Source organism: Micropterus salmoides, unplaced genomic scaffold, assembly GCF_014851395.1.
Source record: "Micropterus salmoides isolate LMB-PRFRI ecotype aquatic unplaced genomic scaffold, ASM1485139v1 Ms_hic_scaffold_2, whole genome shotgun sequence".
Classification (NCBI taxonomy): Eukaryota; Metazoa; Chordata; class Actinopteri; order Centrarchiformes; family Centrarchidae; genus Micropterus; species Micropterus salmoides.
The window spans coordinates 17,863,466-17,881,294 of NW_024041150.1; the positions used below are offsets into that span (position 1 = coordinate 17,863,466).

General features: G+C 40.0%; 1 long non-coding RNA gene and 1 pseudogene across 1 annotated transcript; both read right to left on the minus strand.

The window, feature by feature from the left end:
* Positions 1-10,255: 10,255 nt before the first annotated feature.
* LOC119912883 lies at positions 10,256-11,167 on the minus strand. The gene is made up of 2 exons (XR_005446290.1): positions 11,040-11,167; positions 10,256-10,683 (listed from the first exon to the last, which is right to left on the minus strand). It is a non-coding gene; the product is annotated as an uncharacterized LOC119912883 (long non-coding RNA).
* A 5,389-nt stretch (positions 11,168-16,556) lies between these two features.
* On the minus strand, positions 16,557-17,796 carry LOC119912884 (annotated as a pseudogene).
* Positions 17,797-17,829: the final 33 nt, after the last annotated feature.

The following is a 17,829-nucleotide window of genomic DNA, read 5'->3' on the forward strand; positions in this document are numbered from 1 at the left end:
ATGAAAGCATGGATCCATCCTGCTTTGTATCTACAGTTCAGGCTGCTGGTGGTGGTGTAATGGTGTGGAGGATATATTCTTGGCACACTTTGGACCCCTTAGTACCAATTGAGCATTGTTTAAATGTGACAGTATTGTTGCTGACCATGTCCATCCCTTTATGACCACAGTGTACTCATCTTCTGATGGCTACTTCCCGCAGGATAATGCACCATGTCACAAAACTCAAATCATCTCAAACTGGTTTCTTGAGTGAGTTCACTGAATCTTTGAGATGTGGTGGAACGGGAGATTCACATGATGGATTCTTTGTTCTGGGGTTAAGGTAGAAGATTTAGCTAGCTTGAATTTTTCCTTTTTTTGAAGATTTAGCAAACTTTTATATTAAAATATCTTCCAACTATACTCCTGATGAATCTGGAATTATGGAAACAATTCAGGGGTATACTGACACTGTGGCCAGCTGCCTAATGTAATGGTGGTGTAGGAAGGTGTTTCATGGTCAGGACTTCTAAACTGACACACTAAACGAAGTGCAGTCACTTAAATGTTAGCTCACCTCACATGTAGCAGTGTTTACATGTAGCCAATTAATCACATGTGCGACAGACATGAGGGCTTTGATTCCATAAGATGCCTCATATCCTCCTAGATAAATGAGATCACACATGTGGTCTGACTTTTATTCCTTCTTCACACTGTGTTGCATTGTGGGTATGGAGGCTGTGTTGACTTAACAGTGATGTGATGGTGCAGTGAAGAGATTCAACAGTTGAGAGATGGATGAAAGTAAGTTTGCAGCCCATCAGTTCTTACAGTTTATTCTTATTTCAACATGCCTGAAAACTACAGTCAGCCAAGCAAAACAAGATGACTTCATATCACTGAGGTCAGATCCTGTGTCAGATCGGTGGTGCATGGAAACACATGATTAACACCCCAGAATGGCAAACATACACAGAGACAGTGACACTCAAACATCGATCTATGAATTCTTTTCATACAATTTTTCGCATTAAATACTTCACAGAAACAAAAACTGATTGTGAATTCCAAATAAACAGTCACTTTTTAAAAATGTAATGTAAATATAAGACAGATACTACACAAAAGCAATATCAGATCATATGTGACAAAAGAAAAAAAATGTCACTTTGCTGCTTTAATTAATTAACTGATCTTCTCAGTGACAATATGATGACTTCATCAGTCACAAAATTTATAAATTCAAAGTCAGATTTAATCAAACTGGAAGCATTTAGTTTATTTCTAAATGATGTTAAACGACTCTTTGAGGCTCACTTATGTGTGATTTTTTCCCCAAGTTTCAGGAATATCAGCAGGCTCTGCATTATATGCTTCAGCAAACTGCTTGTTGAACTTTGCCAGTACATATTTCCAGTAGTCTGACTACACCTTTATCACGAATAAAGGTGTTGACACCTAGCTAACTAGCACTGCCGGTCTGTACGGGACGCCCCAGAGCATCTCATTGAGACGCACTGGTGTCAAATAATTATGCTTTGTCATTCTTTCTCAAATCGTCGGTATATGACTCCCTGAGATAAAGTGCAGCTCACAGCCGCTTCAGGTGAAGCAGAGAGTTGAGAGAAGCTACAGCTGGATCATCTTATTCTGCCGCTATTTTGCAGGAGAATAAATAATCTCTCTCTCTGGCTCCCTCGCTCGCACGTAATGTTAGTTAAGAGAGTAAAGTTCAATTTTTGGCCTTTTGTTGTTTGTTTGTAGGAGCAGAATTAGAGACACCAGCTTATTCCACAAAGTCAGGGTTTTGGTTAAAATAGCGTGATCAGCAGAGGGCATGCCTAAGACACAGAGAGGGGGAGCATTGCAGACAAAAGTTGGACATCAGGCAAGAAAAGTCATCAGTGATTATCCTTAATCAATATTAATAATTATTATTAATCATTTTAATCAGTTTTATCATTAATCAGTAAGTAATCATTCTTGTATCATCATTTTTTAACCATTTTATTAGTATTAATCATTCTTAATCATTTTTACCTAGATGTGCTTTGGGTTTTACTTATAAGTAGTGAATTGTAGTCATGAACACAGAAACAAGCTCACTGTGTTTAGATCCTTGAGTGGGAGGAATGACTGCAGGATGTGGCTGCAGGTGGTTTGCCTTGTCCAACTGTCATCTACTGTAGATTATGACCATAGGAGAGGCTGCAGGTGTGCAAAATCTGCTGACACTGTGACAGTGCATGCTTTGGTCTACTGTTATCTACTGTTGTTGTGATTACATGAGGAACTGCTGAGATGTTAATCTGCTAACATTAAGAATATAAGCTTAATTACTGATTAAGGGGGTTTGATTGTCAACTTCCAACCTCTGGTTATTATAGCCAGTATGAGCTTTGAGTGAATTTGCTGAAGGAATTCATGCTTTGCAAAAACACGACAGAGGATGATCAAAAAACCGACAGAAGCTTGGCAAAAACACGACAGACAGATGATAAGCAGAAAGCAGCCAGCGTAACATCAAGAATGCTGTAAGAAAATAAAATAAAAATAAGTAAAAAATACAATTATGTGTCAAATTAAGCATGCGTAACCTTTAAAAAACACGGTGAGACTGAAGTTGAAATGTAAATGATGAACTTCTTATCCAGTAGTATAAAGATGTAGAAAGTCTTCAGTAATAAATGACAGTTGGGGAACAGTGTTAATTGGTACAAACAACACAAAAACAAAGGAAAAGAAGTTCATCATGAGGAAAGGAGGAGGCAAACCAGCCCAGAAGAGATGTATATAAGGCTGTCTGCAGACCATAGGATGGACTTCATCCTCCGGCCTGCTGGGATGTTGTACTCGTTTATTTGTCCTCTTTTGGAATAAACTCTGTTTGCACTGACTCTTGACCGTCTCCAGAGAAGTTCTTGTCTGCAAGTTTTTTGACTATTGTGGGGAGTATTTTTTGACGAAGTTTTGTTAAGTTGGTGAAGGTGGGGACCAGGCCTAACTGGCCCAGCCTGGTCGTACATCTGATCCAACAACTCCAAACATGACAGAGAAACAGAATTAAACAAGGATCAAGACACAGAAACAGGACGGACAAGAGCAAATCGTGCTTGCCAGTCTATTGTAGTGTCCTGTAGATTTAGAATGAAGGTCCATTTATCTATTGGAATCAATGTTGTACTGTCGTGGGATAGGTGCTCAAATATTTGAGAAAATATGTTTTGTGTTTTCAGTTTATGGAGATTTTTAAAAAGAGTGGGGGGTTGGTTACAGAAAATGCTACGATAGTTTTAAGTTGAATATATTGAAAGATGCAGTGGTGGGGTATATTGTAATTATCTTATATTTGGTTAAAGGTCATGAACAAGTGGTCCTTCTGTTCTAGGCTGGTTACTCCTGTTTCATACTTGAAAAATAAAGGTGTTCTTTGTTGATGACTCTGAGAAACATTGGATTGAACCAGGACAGTCATGTTGACCACAGTTTATCTGCTGGTGGTTTAATATGTGCTCTGATAGACAACCTGCTAATGACTGATGTAACAGTGTGAGGGAGAAACTTGAGTTTCCGGCAGTTAACATGAATGCAGGAAATGCAGTGTTTCTCGTTCACTTTAGGGTTTGTAGCGTTGGGCTCCTGTCATTAAACCGGTTTCTGTGCCTGTTTTTCTCAGCCTGCTGATCATAAAACTTCCTCATATCTTTCACAGATGAAGAGGGACCTGTCCTCTAAAACTTTCAATATTTGAACATCTTTCATTTTAGGTTGACTATCAACAAACTCCCAACATGCTTAGTATGTGTTATCCTTGTGCCATGTGACGATTATCTGCTTAATCTATCTCACCAATTTTCCTTTTCTAATCGATTAATGTCATTTCTGAGGAAAGACTGTACAAAGTGAAACTTTGCTCAGTGTATACAAAGGAGCTACAAATTAAACTAAAGTAGAACACGACCTCCCTGGTTTCTAAAGCAAGTTTTTATAGTTTAGAAGCTTTGGAGATAATGATTTAAATCCTGAGCAGCATTTTGATTTAATAAACCAGACGACTGGACCGAGAACCAGCAACAGATTCATAGTAGAGTCGCTAACCGAGCTGCAACACAGGTACTCACACAGTGACTCTCAGAGGGCCCTTAAATGCCTCTAGTGTCTGTCAGCTCCAGCAGACTGCATGACTTTCCAGCACAGACACAGAGGGTCTCAAGGCTGGTTATCTCCGACTACAGCTATATGTCTCTGTGCTCAGTCAGTGTCGTTGACCCTCTGCGTCAAACACTTCGCTGCTCCCTCACTCCTCTGTTGCATTTTTCAAATGTCATGGAAGGAAGGGTTGAAGGAGAATTTGAGGGTGCAGTACCCTTTAAATGAAAAAGTTTCCTAATCTAGGAAAATGGTTGGCAAATGTGCATTTTTTGCATTTATTCCTAATACATACCTAACCCCATGCTTAAGGCCATGTTTTGGTCATAGCTGACAATCACAACCTCACGAGTCTGGTTTGATAATAATAATAATAATCTTTATTTGTAGAGCACTTTTCAAAAATAAGTTACAAAGTGCTTTAACAAGTGTAAAGACAATAATACCCAAGAGACAATAATACAAAAACAATACAAGATAAAAGCATGAAAACACTGAAAAGACTAAAATACACGTTTAAGATAAATATAAAATTAGTAAAATACAATAAAATAAACGGGATAAAATAAAGTCAAATAAGATCGGAAAAGCTCTCCTATAAAAGTATGTTTTAAGAAGGGACTTAAAGAGTTCACTGACTCAGCCGACTTGATTTCCTCGGGCAGGCTGTTCCAGAGCCACGAGGCCCTGACAGCAAACGCTCTGTCCCCTTTAGTTTTCAGTCGAGACTCTGGAACAGACAACAGACCTCTGCCCGAGGATCTCAAGGTACGTGCGGGTGTGTATGGGACTAAAAGTTCAGAAGTATAACAAGGTGAGAGGCCACGAAGAGCTTTAAAAGTAATCAAGTCAATTCTAAAACATACTGGGAGCCAGTGTAGTGAAGCTAAAATAGGAGTAATGTGGTCATATTTCTTTGCTCTGGTTAAAAGCCTGGCAGCTGAGTTCTGGACAGTCTGGAGTCGATCAATAGATTTTTGGGTTAAACAGGTGAAAAGGCTGTTGCAAAAATCCAGGCGTGATGAGATGAAGGCGTGTAAAATGGTCTCGGTGTCCTTAAAAGTTAACATAGATCGAATTTTAGCTATATTTCTAAGTTGATAAAAACATGATTGAACAAGCTTTGTGGTGTGCTGCTCGAAATTTAAATTACTATCAAACCAAACACCAAGGTTCTTTGCCACAGGCTTAATGTGATTTACTAGGGAACCAGCAGATGGCAGTATTTGATTTGCCATCTGCTGGGACCCAATGACCAGGATTTCTGTTTTGTCTGAGTTCAGCTGGAGGAAATTATTTGAGATCCATTTTTTAACTTCACAAAGGCAGTTGTTAAGTGAACTCAGCATTCCAGGGTCTGTGGATCTGACGGGCAAGTATATTTGTGTGTCATCAGCATAAATATGAAAAGAAATGCCATGTTTATGGACAATATGTCCAAGGGGAAGCAGATACAAGGAAAACAAAATGGGTCCTAAGACCGACCCCTGAGGCACACCATATTTAATAAACCACACTATAGGTAGGTTACACATTAGACTAAGTCCGCCCCTCAGAATTCATTGTGCATAGCGTTGAAGAAAGTTTTGTTTATTATCAATGACAATGAATGGAATCGACCATGTAGGAACAATTTCATCACAACTAAACAGTCAGTTTTCCTGTAATCAAGATACGATTGAACAGTGTCTCAGATCAGTCTTTTCTATTAGATGAGAAGGTCTGTGTGTTTGAATGTTTATATTAAGCATCTGTGTTTAATGAATGCATGTGTTTGTTTGCACATGGTGTAGGGAGATGTGTGAATTGTGTCACTCGCACTGCCGGTGAGCCAGTGACGCACCCGTGCGAAACATCATGAGCGTGCTGTAAATGCAGCGTTAGTTCAGGCTGCGAGACAGGCTGCATCATGAAGATTATTGCATATTCACAAAGAAAAAAATGTGGTTGTTGTTCTTCATGGCTACCCAGAAAAATGACCTGGTCACTGATAGTCACTCTGTCCCTCTGCTTAACTGTCACACGCCTCCTCCTTTGTCAGGGAGTGGCAAAGGCTATCCTTTAATCAGTGCTGGAGGCTGCACAATGTCGGGTAGTGCAGCTGATGTTGAAGCTGCTGCAGCCCCGGTAGCAAGTTATCAGAATAAAAAAATAAGTTTGGACCGCAACACAAGAAACAGATGGCAGAGGGAGAGGCAGTGGGGGCTAGTAAGAGATTGGGTTGTAACATGTTTTACCATTCTGCCTGTTTATTGGAGCTCTTTTAAGCCAGTGTGTTCAAAATGTGATACAAACTAGTTATATGTGTCTGCTATTAAATGGAGTTATCTCAGCAACAGAGTAAGAAAATGTATGGTTTAGTCTCAAACACAAGGAGTAAAAGGTTACAATTCGCCCCATAGTCTGAGTTAGTTGTAACATACTGTGAAATGTATGAAGGTATTTTTGTGTCTTTTTAATGCAAGCAAAAAAAAGTTTTGAGAGCATATTAATTGCACTGCAAACAAAAATCAAGTAATTAAAAATAAACAGGCCTTTTTTATGTCACAAAGTTTTAATTGCTAATATTGTGATGAGTCTGCAGTCCTCCTCCCCGACCCCTTGTGTTTATGTTCTCTTCCTGTGTCTCCTGTTAGTCTGTCTGTCTGTCTCTGTGTTGTCTGGGCGTGGCTTCTCACTCTGGGCCTGGCTCTCCACCTCCACCTGCACACCTGATCCACATTCCACTAATCAAGACTCTGCAGTACATCAACCCGGTTCTTCACCTCACTCGTTGCCACAGCGTCAGCTTACCTCAGTGGTATTTGCGCTGTGGCCCACAAATCTCGAGTTGTATATTCTGTTGTTTGTTTCTTGTGAGATTACTTGCCTTGTTTCTCTGTGCTCAGGATCACAGCCTGCCTGGAAATTCTGCCACTGCCTCACCCAGCTCCCTACCTGCCTGGAAATCCACTCGCTGGTCTCCATTCCCTGGTCTGCCCTCTGCTCCACTCTCACACCCCGTTTCAATAAACTTTAAATTCCTGGATTTAAACCTGCCCTGAGTCTGCCCCTGAGTCCGTTCACCTAGTCTGCCATAACAAATATGTCATCTTTGATTTCAAGTCAAAAGATTTCCTTGTGAGTCAGAAAGTTTTGCAAGTTGAGAAGTTTTGCGAGTCAAAAATGGTCAAAATAAGAGATTCTATTAGTGGGTTTGACTAACCAATTATGGGTTTGCATTGGCCGCATGACCACGCCCACAATGCCCTCATCATTAAAAAGGTTACAAATATTAAAGTTGTTTTGCATGACTTGAAATGCTCCCAAAAAGCTCTCCTAACAGCGGTCCACCACCTGCTATGCTGCGGCCAGACGCCGCTCTGACACTGGCTCTCCAGACAAAAACTTATTAACTTGCAAAACTTTCTGACTCGCAAGGAAAACTTTTTAATCAATAAGGACAAATTAGCAATTAAAACTTTTTCCTGTTTATTTTTAATTACAAAATGAATTTTTTATTGCAGTGTGATAAATATGCTCTCAAAACATTTTTTTTTGCTTGGATTAAAAAGACACAAAAATACCTTCATAAACCAGCAGCAAGTTGTAATATACTACAAAAAGGATACTACTACTATAGCTGTAGCAACAAAAAAAACTTGATTTTGATGTAGTTCTGCCATTAAGAGACCAGAGACACCGGCTTGTCTAGTGGTTCTCACAAAGGGGGGTGTAGAGTCACTTCAGGGGGTCATGGACGTTGAGCAGACCTAAAGTTGCATCAATATGATTCATGTGGAGACATAAACAAAAAAAATGCTCTGATGGTATCAATAATTTTCCGTTGTTTACTTTCAACACAAGTATCAAAAAATTGCCTTAAATTATTTTACTATTTCACTCCTCCTCTCATTTGTAGCATGACTATTTTTGATCTAATAAACTTATGAGAATTAATGCAAAATTATGAATTTTAATATTCAGAGAATATTCATTCATAAATCTCTCGCGGGGCACCTTCCGAGTTTCCGTTCGCCCAGGGTCTCCTTGAGTATGGTTAATAATTAAACAATTATTCACTAGTGATCAGTTAGTTAATAATCGCTCAATTATCTTAAATCAGTCAGTCAGTCTCATATTGAAGGGGGGACTTGGAGATAGAAAATACACACACAATTCCTTTGATTAGGGTTAGATTTATTAACTAAGGTGAATATATAAGGTTAAATATACATCAAAGAAATACACAATGGCTAAACAATGAGAATGTGGGTTCTATTGTGGGAGAATTTGATTCACACAGGCAATGAGGGTAATGAACGCAAGCTATGAGTTTTAAGACTAAAGATAATGCATTAACAAACTATTGGACATCACTGATCACAGAATGCAGGGTTTTGGTCTTACTGCTTGTCGTTTCTCCCAGCCGGGTTGCTGGTAAACGGCCTCACACTGGCGGCGTTCCATGCGTTCTCGGTTCGCTTTCTCTGCCAGGGAATTGCTCCAGAGGTCCTTCTTTTGTCGGCTCATTGAAGAAACTTGAATTGGGGGCCTTTTCAAATCCTGGCTCGGGGTCAGAGGTTTGGTCGTCCTTTGTTACTGCTGGCGGGCCCACGTGATTGGGATCAGTGTAAGTTAGCTCGATGAATAAGGCTTTAAAAGAACTTGGTCGTTCTTGAATTAAAATGGTGAAACATACGGTTAACAAACAAAAGAAAAGAAAAGAAAAAGCAAGTAAAGTTGCTGGAAACAAGGGAAAAATCGAGGTCGCTTCACGTGTGGCTTGAAAACGAACAAAGGGCCTTCGTTGCGCCGGGTCAAACTTCTTAGGGCATTGCCGGGAGAGGGAGCTCGCTGGGCGCGTGCCGAAGCACAATTGGAGAGAGCCAGACCAAGAGAGCAAGAAGAGAGCGAGACCGCGTGGGTCGCTGCTTTTTGTCTGTTGGAGCGTGGTTCCCAGAGGGCAGTCCTTTGTTCCCCTGAGGGAGGGCTTGTTTCCGGTTTCCTGAGAGACCGTCTTTCTTTAGACTGTTACGTCCCAAGGTCTAGGGGTGTCCTGGATGTAACATAAATATGTGGCCTCCCACTCTTCCCATTCCCAAACAAGGCCAGCACACAACAAATACAATTTAGCAGTTTTTATTATACATCGGAGATGAGCAGTGCCCAAAACAACAACCAAAACACTAAGAAAACCTAAATCTTTCCTAAACCCAAAAACAAAAGGTAAAGAAAAGACAAAGCTCTAAAACTAGGCTTCTAAGTCCAAAAACAGGAGAAAACGGTGCAAAAAAAAAAAAAAGGGCTTCTCACTCCTACTCACTGCTAGTAGCTGATACAATATAGCTACGACAAAGGAAATTGCTTCATAGAAACAAAAAATGGCAAAGCCAAACAAAACCAGGTTGTCATAAGACAATCAGAAGGACTACGATAAACTACTTACAATCTAAGTTGAATATAGTCACAACCGTTCACTATGTACAATAAAAACAGACACAACACACAGTCCTCAGGCAGGTTGGGAATGGCAGAGAGAGGTGGAGAGTTCCTGTCAGTAGGGCTTAAGATGGCTGCTGTCATCCAGGTGCCCAATCAGGAGGCTCCAATCAGCTCAACCAGACCAATCCAGTGTGTCCACCTGTTCTCCAGTACCTGCATACACTCACACACACACTCTAATGGAGGAGAACAGCTGACAGTGCCAGGAGAGATAAACAAACAACAAAATATGACCCCAGGGTCATAACAAGACATATTAAAAGTTAATCAAAAATCTATTTGCGCGTATTGTAATCAAAAATCTTCCTACAATCAAACCTTAATTGTCAAACGGGTATACTGTTCTTAGTTTTAAGCACTTGATCAAAAGGAAAACAATTGTCAGTAGTTAGACCTTAAAAGGTTAGCATTTCATAGGAATCACATCAGATGAGAGGAACTTAAAACCCTCTGGGGACTAAGCCCTGTTTGGTCCGTTTTCTCCATTTATACATTTGGGCTTATGAACCATATGTAATGGAGATGAAACACCATGTGTTTGGTATCTATGGGTTCAGAAGACCCTAAGCTAACATAATCATGCATGTAATGTGCTTATAAAGGAAGTATGAGTGAAAAATGAACAATAAACTAGAGATTTATTTTTGTGATTTATTAATAAAAATCACACCTTATACATCAATAGTGAACAGTTTTGGAACTCAAAACATGTTTATTCAACCCTTTGTGTCATATCCATATGCAGGTTTTCAATAAAATGTGCCCGGAACAATGAAATAATGCAGCCTTTTGTGAAAATGTCCAAGGCGTTTTTCTCATGCATCCCCCTAACCAAAGCAAGGCATCTAAGAAGATGCAGTGGGGCTCCTGGCATGCCCCACACTGCCAGGGGGTCTTGTTATAGGCTCTGCTTGCTTACAGAGTGCTCAGAGTACTTGATAACATCTGCAGTCCTGTGTGCATGGTTTACTGTGTCCACAAGTCGATCTTCTGGTCTGCAGCCACTGTAGTCTATATGGATGTGTTTCCAAAGTCACTCTAGATGATGATCATGCAGATGATGTGCTGTGAAATAAAGTCACAGGAGAGAGCAATTACACATTTAATCAGTAAACTTCTTTCTGTGTCAAAATCCAACGTAGGAAAACAGTATCTCCCCTGTAACCTGACTCTTGTATAAACATGCAGCTCACTGCAGACAGAAAAGAGGGGGCCAAAGTGTGAAAATGACGACAATGACGCGGCCCCTACGTATTCAGAGAGGAGCGAGCACAGCCGACACACAATGGAAGACAACATAAGTCGATTCTAACTAAAACAGCCCATTTACGCACATACATCCAAAACAGCTGACAATAAGCTATAATGATTACACTTTATTACATTATTTTAGGATAAAGATGTTATATGAAGATACATACCTGTCTCAAATCCATTTTTGATCGCGTTCGCCTCCACGGTAAACAAAAGACTTCAGCTTCGGCTGCTACGTGATCCGTCTCCCAACTTTGGCTCAATGCTTCTGCTGTGAAAATGTTTCCTCTTTGCCATTATGAAAGCACTAAAACAATAATAATAATAACGTTTATAAAGTTACTCCGTCGGCTTTCTTTGGCCTTCTCTGACTTCCGATGCGCTCCGCTGCTGGTGTTTACTCCAAGACTGTCTCTGAGTGACCGCGCCCTCAATTCTGTAAAGGGCTCCAGAGTCGCTCTGATTGCCTAGAAGACGTCACGTTACCTTCCTCTGGTTGGGTAAAATGCAACATACCCCCAAACTTTCATTGGTCAATGCGCGTGGAATCTGCCTGACGACATCGATTTCATTGGCTTTTACAGTAAAACCTTTGCAAAACAAGGGAGGAAGCTATATACACAATCCCGGGATATCCTCAGGTATACGGTAAAAAAGACCGCATGCTCTATCATAAATCATTTGGAAGTTATGATACCTTTTGCCAGATGATGACGTATTAGGCGGTACCGCCCAATCCGTTCCCAGAACTAGCTTTCTGTTTATATTGGCTGTTACACGTTCTTAGAGAATATAAGCAAGATACACAAATGACATAAGATTATGGACAGGTAAATACAGAGTGACATTTATAAATTAAACGGCATTTCAGACGATGACATGTAATACTTATTTTGTCCATTTAGAGGAGCTCGGTTTACATGAGGATAGCTTTGATTCACCCTAAAACAATCTTCTGCTCAGGAGAATTTAGCTATTTAACCTTAAATTCAAGCTGGAAAATTAATCAAGTAGTATAGGATGACATTTCTTTATCATCATTTCTAAAGGAAGTGTCAGAAAGTGTTGTGAACAAAGCATTGGTTACAACATGAAATAAAGGTCAGGGATCCTTGCTGAAAATTAAAATCAAATCAACAACAAATATCACCAACATGGTAACATAACTACTCAAATGGAGTGGAGAGACCTAATTAAGTAACTTAAAGATGATTTAATTAAACAAGGTAATGACTGAGTTGAGGAGACAGTACTCTTTGTTTACACAAAGGAGTTCAGGGCAGTGTCTCCTGGTGTTCTGGAGTTCCTCACAAATTTACATTTGGCTGTGAAAGGAGAATATCCTTTGATGTGAGGTAATTAAACAAAGAGGAAGGTCAGTTGCCATGGTTACATGTGTGTGTGGGGGGGGCAGTTTAGGGTTTCCTGCCCTCTTTTACGAAGAGTTCCGATAGGCAGTTAAGGAGAAAGCTCATGAGTGTTTCTTTGTCATTTTAACAGTCAGGCTTATCTTGGCTGCTGCCAAAGGTGGCCAGTTTACAATCAACTGCCCAGAAATAAAAAGCGACGACACACTCTGTTCTTCCATTTCTCCTGTGTTGAATAAAAGTTACTGTAATGTTACGTTTGGAAGCAAAAACAAATTGGGTGAGTCCTTCTCCAGGAAGTTTGTATATATATATATATCTTGATAGTGGTTAATGCCACTGACTTTGGTACAGGTGATTGTGGGTTCGATTCCCAGGGCGGGGATATCCAGGTGACCCCTCAGGCAAGGTCCTCTTAGAGAAATGAGATCACACATGTGGTCTGACTTTTTTCTTCCTCACACTGTGTTGCATTGTGGGTATGAAGGCTGTGTTGACCTTACAGTAATGTGCTGTAGCAGTGAAGAGATTCAACAGTTGAGAGATGGATGAAAGTTAAGTTTCAGACTGTGAGCATGTGTGTTTAATGGATGTTTGTGGACACACACTGAGCCTCTATGTTACAAAGTGACTCACTGCAGCCCTGTGGTTCTCACAGTTTTGTCTGAATTACAGTTTATTCTTATTTCAACATGCCTGAAAACTACAGTCAGCCAAGCAAAACAAGATGACTTCATATCACTCAGGTCAGATCCTGTGTCAGGTCGGTGGTGCATGGAAGCACATGATTAACACCAACAATGGCAAACACACACAGAGACAGTGACACTTACACACTGACTCACATTCTCCGTTGAGAAGTTGCACCTTTTGTCTTGTTTTTACATTCTTTGTTGAATTCAGAAACCCAAGACTTGATGTTAAATAATGGAATTTAAAAAAGATTATTATCAAAAGTATAGTAAAACTATAGAAATAAATGAGGTGATGATATTTCTGTTTACTTTAGAAGTTATTATACACTGTATGCTGTGATTCTGATCTAGGAAACATTAAAGACATTCATAGCCAGTCTGCTGATTTTGTTTCTTTATTAAATCATTTAACAAAAGTAATGTATACATGTTGACAACAGGGGTGGACTGCTAATCTGGCATACCGGGCAAATGCCTGGTGGACCAATGGACCTTTTGGGGCCGGTGTAACGTTAATTATTTATTTATATAAATAACGACTGGCCCATAAAGCACAGACAGCGGACTATCGGGTAAATTTCTTTGCTGACACTGGGCTGGCCCAATAACAGCCTTACTAGCCCCCACTCCCTCCCCGCGATCTGTTTCATCAAGAAATGTTAATTAATAAATGAAAATGCTTTGAGAAAGGATTATTTGCACAATAAGAAACCTTGCAATGCAGGTATTTATAGCAGGAACATCTGTGTTATCCAAAAAAAGTAACTTTATCAAAAAATATAATAAGCTACGGATTACTGCATTATATTCTATTATAATTGTGTATTCTGAATTGTCACCCACCACCTGAATGTTGTATTTCCCTTTATATAAATAAATACATTACACCATAAAGTGGTGCAGATAATGTACTCCATGGCCACCTCTGATCACCACGGACTCCGTAAACACTGATCCTCGACACATACCACTCAGCTGGTTTGGGGGAATATTACAGTAGGTACACATGGAAGGATGGTGTATTGGTGAGGGTTGTCTGACCCAGTCCCAGTCCAGCCCTGGCTGACAACACCACATATGGAATGAATGATTCTTTGTAAACATATGCCAATATTTAGCAACAGACACTTAAACAAAGAGATTTGAAATTCTGAGTTAAGAAAATCACACATTAAACTCTATTAGATAAGAACTAAACTGTGTCTGCCACAGTGTGGCCTACATGTTGACATTCAGATTGAATGATCTTTTAATACTTTTTATACAATATTTTGCATCAAATACTTATATCTTATAATATCAAACAGATTGTGAATTCCAAGCAATCACTTATCCTATTATGACAATACCACATAAATATTGATTGTAAAATGTAATGTAAATATATGACATCAGATATTAAAAAAAAAAAAATTCAGATCATATGTGACAAACCAAAAAAAGTCAGTTTGTTGCTTTGATTAATTGAACTGTACATATTCTCAGTGGAAATATAATGACTTCATCTGTCACACAAGTCATAAATTCAAAGCCCCTACATTGGTTTAGAATATAAAAAAGTATTTTCAAATGTCCTCATCAACATTTAAACAAAGCAGATTATTTTTTAGTAAACACGTTAAATTGGATCTCAGGAAAAGGTGTGGACTAAATGCAGTGATTTTCAGTTTTTTCTGTTTCTCTTTGACATATAAAACAAGTGATATCTAAATATCCATGAGGAGGATGAATGCAATGAGTAACGTGCACCTCTGTAACCACAAAGCATGTGTTCTCTCACTTGATGTTAAACGACTCTTTGAGGCTCGCTTCTGCTTGTTTATGTGTGATTGTTTTCCAAGTTTCAGGAATATCAGCAGGCTTTGCATTATATGCTTCAGCAAACTCCTTGTTGAACTTTGCCAGTACATATTTCCAGTAGTCTGATGCCTCTAAACTTACATCTGACTGGATTATCCAGTCTGGGAAAATATCTCTGTAGTTCTTGTAAGGGTGCCATTCACCTTTTGTAGCATCACAGCGAAAACGTGCCTCACTGTTCACCAAGGACGAGCATATGTCAATGACAAGTTTTTGTGTCGCATCACATTTGACTTGAACCAGACCCCGTGGCCAATGTAGTTTAGCAAAGTGCTCTCCATGTTTACTTGCCCCGCGTCACAAGGAGCTTTGCAGAATGGACACTGTTTCCCGCATCCAATCACTGGGTGAAAAGCTCGTTCTGGGGCTTCACATGAAGATTTTCAGTTTCATTTGGATGGTTTCTGTTTTAAACTTCTCTCTAAGAGCCTGTGCCATGTCCTTCACACACTCAGTGAGCCAGTAAGCAAACTGTTCCTGGTCGGCATTGCTCCGGATCATGAAAGCACCAAGAGCATCCTGGGAAATGACGAGTTTATCACCAAGTTCTTGACAGACATCTTCAACGAATGTCTTCACGTTACCACTCTTTTTTGTTTTAGCTTTGTTGATAGCATCATTTATGCTGTTGATACTTGACAGAACATGTCGATCCTCAAACTCAAAAACTCTATCACCCTTTGAAAAGTGTTTCTCTATTTGTTTGAGTGTCCATTTCTTTACATAAACCTCATATGAGCAAATGTAGCACTTATAGTTTTCAAAGTCATCCTTTGAGAGCAAATCCAATAAAACTGAATACTGGAAGAACATTCGTGTGCTGAACTGGAACCGTGTCAGCATTTCACCAATAATATCAGGACCCAATGAACGGTTGACAAAGTCTTCGACTGCAGGCCTCAAGCAGCGGCTTGTGAATTCTTCTGCCTTCTTCTGGCACTGGTCTCGTTCATGGAACAGTCTTTGAAATCAGCACGAAACTTTTCTTTGTTTTGATTCAGACATCTGTAAGGATCATTAGCACGTATGAAATCTTCATGCATTTTCTGAAACTGTCTGGCTGCAACTCCACAGATGTGCTGTTTCAGAGAAACTTCAAACTCAGTGGTCTTAACACTCTGACTGTTCTGCAGCCGCTCATCAATCATGTGTAGGATCTCCTGGATGTAAGTGTCATGGTAATTGTTTTTCCTTTCCATTTTTTCAGTCACAAACTGTGTGCAAGCATCTATGATGCTGTCAGCCATGTTCTGTGAAGCCATTACATGATCTTTAATGAAGAGCTTGCTGAATTTGTGTTTAAAATGGTTCCAATTTCCTTCCACTGTATATTTGAAAGGCATCAGTCCACAATCTTGCAGCCTTTGTTGACTTAATAACTGACATACATGACTCCCCTTCCATGATAGATTTTCTCTGAGGTAGTGGTCCACATTTGTGAAGATATTTGTGGCCTTCTGTTGAGGAAAAGAACTGTAAAATTCATTCACCATACTTTTCCACATCTTATCAAATTCTTGATCTAGTTCTTTGTCTGTCATCTGGACTTTTTTCCCCCGACATTCCTCAATCAGCTGACGCACTCTCCCCTCTAATTCTTTTGTGTGGTTTCTTGATTCTGTCAAGTTCTGTCATTCCCTGTCTGATGTCAGCTGCTGCTGTGAGTGATTATATACAGAGCTCTCCATTTCTCGACGAAGGCTCTTTGCACTGCTTGAAATCCTCTCTGTATCCTTCAACTAGATACACATGACCCTCTGTTTGCTCAAAGTCTGTTTCAAATTTCCAAGAATTTTGACTCCCATTTAGTCAGCTCTGTGCAAGCTTTACTTTTCAAAAGAGTGAGAAGTTCTTTCATGTCAGATATCTCAGATTTCACAGCAACTGTGCCGAAATTTGAAATTCTTGTTTCAGCATTTGTAACCCATGTGTACATTTCTTTTTTGAATTCCCATTCCCATTTGTTGAACTCTGTGCACAGCCTCATGTATGCATCAGCCACTAGGCTGTTTCTGAAGCTGAAGATGAAGTTTTCATGCTTTACTGCATTCCACAGGCTTTCCATCCACTCTGTAAACTCCATGATGTTATTAGCAGATGACTCACACCTTCCCAAAATTTGGATGATGTTCTTCTTGAGCTCATAAACGGCCTCACTGTACCCTGCATTGACTGGTGCCATTGGTGGGTTTCCATTCCAGAGTCCAGGAATGTACCAGTTCCCAGTGTCAGGACTGTACTCCATCACATCAGTGAAGCTCTCCTCTTTCTTTTCCATCTTGGCTGCTGCCTGGGTCATCTCGTTTAGCTGCTGCAAGAGCGGTTTCCTGTCTCGTAAGTTGTTCTCATGGGCTGAAACATCTGACACATTCTGGTGAACAAACTGACATTTGGGCTTTTTGCCCACCTCTTTCATCCTGAGAAAAGCATGCACAACTATTTGTAGGATGTCCTTCATTTCTGTTGAATTCTCCATTGCAATATTGATGATGGTGATATCACTCAGCCCCACAACAAGTGTTGCAAGCTCGTTGTCGTGCTCATGGCTATTGTCCAGTTGAGCAAGCTCTGGTGACTTTAAGCCCTCAGTGTCAATGATCACCATGAAGTCACAGTTGAGTTCTTTTTTGACATCTTCATTGATTCTGATCAGCAACATAAACGCACCTCGAGTGCATCGACCACTGCTGACTGCAAACTGCACTCCAAACATGGTGTTGAGGAGAGTGGACTTTCCTGTGCTCTGAACTCCAGAACTGTGACTACCAGTATCTTGCTCTTAGGAGACACCAAGTCATTGAGCTGAGAGAGAACGTCACTCACCCATCTGAGAGGTATGTTGGATGCATCTCCATCTACAAGCTCAAGGGGAAATCCATCAAGCAACAATTCAGCACATAGTTTGGGCAGATGCTGTAATTGTTGACGTGATGGGTCTGTTTCTGAAAGGGAAAGTGAAGCTTCATAAATCTGACCCATTTCACGGAAGAAGTGTTCAGTCCCCAGTGAGCTGTTGGAAAGTTGTCTGTCAATTT